This window comes from Gopherus evgoodei, chromosome 15, assembly GCF_007399415.2.
Source record: "Gopherus evgoodei ecotype Sinaloan lineage chromosome 15, rGopEvg1_v1.p, whole genome shotgun sequence".
Taxonomy (NCBI): domain Eukaryota; kingdom Metazoa; phylum Chordata; order Testudines; family Testudinidae; genus Gopherus; species Gopherus evgoodei.
In genome coordinates, this window is record NC_044336.1 from 15,182,433 (window position 1) to 15,187,421 (window position 4,989).

Consider the following 4,989-nt stretch of genomic DNA (forward strand, 5'->3'; position numbering starts at 1 on the left):
ACAGAGCTGATCAGTGCAGGCACCTCTCCGGCTAGAGGGGGAAGTTCAGGGGCGGGTGAGTTCATCCAGTGGGAGAGGACTGGATCCACTGGGGATCACAACGCAGCGGCTGAGGGGAGAGGGGCACTGAGGCTCTTGGTGAAAGGTTAGATCCGCTCAGGATCCACTATGGGCGGAGTGGGAGTAGATCTGGGAAATTGTTAGGATCACACATGCTGTAGAGCAGGAGTTCTGACTTTTGTCCTGGTGTCCCCTTTCACACAGCAAGCCTCTGAGTGCGACCCCCTTTATACATTAAAAGCACGTTTTTATGTATTCAACACCATTATAAATGCCGGAGGCAAAGCAGGGTTTGGGGTGGAGGGTGACAGCTCGTGACCCTCCCCCCATGTAATAACCTCACGACCCTCTGAGGGGTCCTGATCCCCAATTTGAGAACCCCTGCTATAGGGAAGGGAGTAGATCCACAGGGCACCACACCGGAGCCAGTGGGGGATGACACTGTTTTGCTGGGAAAAGGTTCCATCTACCAGGAATATAATGGGATCTGGTGGAATTTGGCTGTTTTGGGGAAATTATTAGCTCCACCATGTGTTCTCTCAGCCTCTAGTGGAGGATGTGAACTGGAACAATCAGGAGTTGTTTTGATTCACAACGGGTTGTACAAGATCTGCTGGAGATACTACTTGACAATGACATGTTCATAGATCCAAGCAATAGTGTCACAGCATATGGGGGAATGGGATGGTCAAAGCAGGATGACTGAATCCAGTGGGAGAAGTCAAGCTCTGTTGAGGATTTCACAGAACTAGCTGAGGGGACTGAGTGGGAGATGGATATCTAGATCTGCTAGAGATTTTCACAGACATCTTTTGGTAGTCTTGGGATCTGCTTGGAAGGGGATCCAATTAACAACATTTCTTCAGCCTGCCTCATTGGATCTAGTTGGACCGGAACCACAAGCTACAGTCACAGGAGCTGTGAATTCAGAGGTCCTGTTCAGGATTACTTTGAAAAAGGAATAACAGTGTTTAGTGAGAACTTTGGAGACTGTCCCCCCAAAAACATTCACTAGAGGCTGTTACACTGATCTGAAGATCCAGGTGTCCTCTTTCCCAAATCCCAGGCTGCTAACTCTCCATACAGCTCCTATATCTCTAAACAAGTCCCTTAGAACCAATGCCCTACTCTAGCACCTCTGTGATGGGGTGTCTACCCAACAGAGGTGGGCTTGGGGGGGGCAATTAATCCACCTGTTGCACATGGAGGGTGGGCCAGGCCTCATTAAAGATGAACCCCAGCTGGGCTGGAGCTGGGTGCAGCTATAAAGAGAGGAAGCCTGGAGCAGATCAGGGCTATAGGAAGAGAGTGATGAACTTTGTAGCTGTTCTTTTGGTAACCGAGAGGCCTGTGGGGAACAGAAAGGCTCCTGCAGGGAAAGAAAGAAGCCTAGGGAGGAAGATGTTGGATTAGAGCATGCTCCTGTGGCTGACCCTAACACAAACCACACATCTGGTGTGAACACTTGGGAGATGCTGCTTATTACAAAGAGTCCAGGAAGGATCTGGGGAAAAGACTGAAGAAAGGCCTGTAGTAGGAAGGTGTCCAAAGAGGCAGTGTCTGACAGAGCAGACCTTGGCTGCCCATCCTAGGACCCATGCACTGGGACCCAGTGTAGAGAGTGCGTTTGTGTTTCCTCACCAGCGAGGTGGCCTGAAGCCCCCTAACATACAGGGCTAAGGATGATTTAAACCCCGAGGAAAGGATGGAAGGACCATGCAGCCGAGAGTTAGAGCTGAGAACCAGATGTAAGGACTTTGGATTTTTTGTTGTTGGATGTTCTGTTACCCCAGAAGGGGGAGGAACTACCAGTGACTGGGTGGGAGGAACAGGTTGTGAGAAGAGAATCTCCCCCAGGACCAAAACAACTGCTGGCCGAGGGTGCTAGAGCAGGAAATCCAGGAGGTGCCAGGGTGAGTCCTCTCTTTTGCAATCTCATTATATTGTTTTCTCTGCTGTGCATGATAAGATTTGTATGAACTACCCATTATGAAATGGTATTGCACTACACAGTGCATCTGGTCAAGGGATAATCTACTTCAGTGCTCTGTTTCTGAGAGTAGCTGCTTCTATATGTTTCAAAGGAGAATATAAAATCCCGAGGCTGTCATCAGTAGAAACTTCTTCCTGAGCCCAGGTGATAATCATTTATGCCCTGAAGCATGAGGATTGACAGCCTATTTCACTTTACATCAGCTGCAGATGCTGAATTTATTCATATGTGTCTGAAACTCTTTGAATCTAAGCAATTTCCTTCAATAATATCGCGTGATTGTTAGTTCCAGTGCTTACCTTTATGTTGAGTAAATGTCTTGCTCCTTCTTCTAGAGTAGAGTATAGCAGTGTGGGGGTGGAGGGGGTCAGGAAGAAATCAAGACCCAGATCCTCACAACTATTTTGGTGTCTAGCTCACATTAAAATCATGTGTGCCATCAATGGAAGTTAGGTGGCTAAATATTTTTGAGGATCTGGACCCAGGTGCTAAGCCGGAGCTGCAGGTTTTCTGATACAGAGATGCTATGGCTCTGAAGGGAGATGAAGTTTGATACCATGGTATTCATTGTGATTACATGTCCTCACCCCTGGGACTGATCTGTTTACTCCTTAACAGAACACTAATTGGATATGTAACCTAATATGACTTCTGGCTGCTCCTGGGCTGCAGTAACTAGACACCTCTCCTCAAAACGTCCTTCCCACATGAATACCCAATGAATGCTCCACCCCCAAATACTCCAGTCCTAACCTCCCCCAGCAGGAGTTGCTGTAGCAAAGCATTCTGGCAGAGCTGGTCTTAGGGGAAGCTTGACCCATGTGGTCACACAGGGCACTTGGAAACCTGGCGCTGATGTGGGGAGAGGCATATTGGACTGTGGGGTACTTCAGGGTCTGTCTACTGCAAGTGAATAGTTAGAAATGAGAGTTGAGCATGAATGTTGGGATGTGGGGTGAGAGGGGAGTGTGTGGGAGAGGAAGACAGGTAGGAGACCTTGAGGGAGGAACTGAAGTCTTCTGTGGAGAAGGGTGAAATTGCAGGGAGGTGGAAAGCAATTGATGGAATAGGGGAAGGTGAGGGAAGGAAAGATTGTGGGAGGGTAGCGATGGAGAGAACATCTGTGAGAGGAAGAGAACATAATGTATGGAGAGGCATGGAAGGAGAGACATTAAAAAGAAAGCAGAAGACACCCAGTTTAACAGTAGAGGGAGGGGTATTATGTTACAAAACACAAACATACAAGCGTGTAAACCTGTCTGGCCATACGCTTCACTGGAGGTGCAACTTACAACATTCTGCCGGAACTCTGCCTCTAAGCATGTGTGCAATGAAAGGATATTTTATACAACCATATGTGTAAAATATGCTGCCTGCACACTCAAGCTTGTGTAAACTGAGCAGCACTGTAAAGGTGTCCGAAGGAGTGACTAGCTTTGAGGTTGAGTGTTAAGTCACTGTGTAATAATGCCCTGCCCTTCCCGTTCTGAGATCTCAAAGCACCTGACTTCACAAATGCTAATGAAACAGTACAACACTCTTCTGGGGTTAATATGTATTATTATTGTCAACTGGCCTGTGCAACCTTGCCCAGTGAGTCAATGGGTGAAGTCAAGAATAGAACCCAACTCTCCTGACTCCCAGTCCTGTGCTGTGATCACTGGGGCCTGCTGTACAAAAATCACACCTTAAATGAATTTGATTTGTGTGTGCGTGACAGAGTTATTACTTAAACATTTTGCTGTGCACGTGTAGATGGCAGCCTGATTAAAATATGGTAGGAGTGTGTGATTTATAGAGTTGTTAAATCCTGTTCTGAACCTGCTTAACCACTGCTAGCAAGAGGCATGATTAAACAAGAACTTTGGGCTCAGAAGAACCCCTGTTTAGGATCAGTAGTTTATTCTGAGATAGTGCCTATTTCAGAACTGATGCATGATTTAATTGCAGATTGCTTTAGAGAGAAACTAGTGAAATTGTGCCAGTGGCCTATATTAGTAAACCCTCCTCAGAGAAATGGAAACCAGTGATGAAACAATTTCTTCAATTATTTATTTTTTTTTTAAATCAAGGAAATAAATCACACCTTATCCTTCTGATTCCAAAATCACTTTACAAACGGCGTGTACACAAGCATCACATCAACCCACCATTGAAATGCAGTCCCCTCTGGGGTGGAATAAGGCAGCTGTTTAACAGGGCACAGCAAAAACCACACAACACTTCTGGACAGGAAGTGGAGGATGCGATATCCTAATGAAACTGCTTAGCAGAATTATCCCAGTTGCAATTTTAGTTAGGATACCTGTACTCCTATCAAAAGTACCATGGGATATTTGACAACCACAGGTGGTCAGAAAGAAAGGTTCACTTTTTCACCTCAGTATGTGTGTCGTTGGCGTTAGAGAAGAACTAAGCGATGCTGGGAGGAAAAAGGAGGCTTCTAGATTCCAAATTGCAGAATGCTGGATACAAAGGACACCTGTGTGCATCACTGGCTTCTGTTGTGATAACTGGGCCTACACATTTACCCAAATTGTGAGTTTGAGTGAAAGGTCATAAAAATGTCATCTCACCCCCTCAACATTTGCTTCTGGTTATGTCTGTTGGAAACTAGGCCTAATTGGTGGATAAAATAATTCCACCCATTGCTCCCTTTTGGAGTCCTTAAAGAAAGACATGGAGAAAAAGTGGCTCCTGGAGTGAGTTTCACCCACCAACCTTAAGACGACTTCTTCTTGATTCTGAGATGTCCAGACCAGATGGGTCATCTGAGTCAGGAGGTCAGACTAGATGATCATAATGGTCCCTTCTGACCTTAAAGTCTGAGTCCCTCTCTCTGGCCATCACCACCACCACTGGCTCCAGCTGAATCCCAAACAGCCTCTGGGATGCCAGGCTTTGTCAACTCTCCTGTCCCCACCCCTGCAATGTTC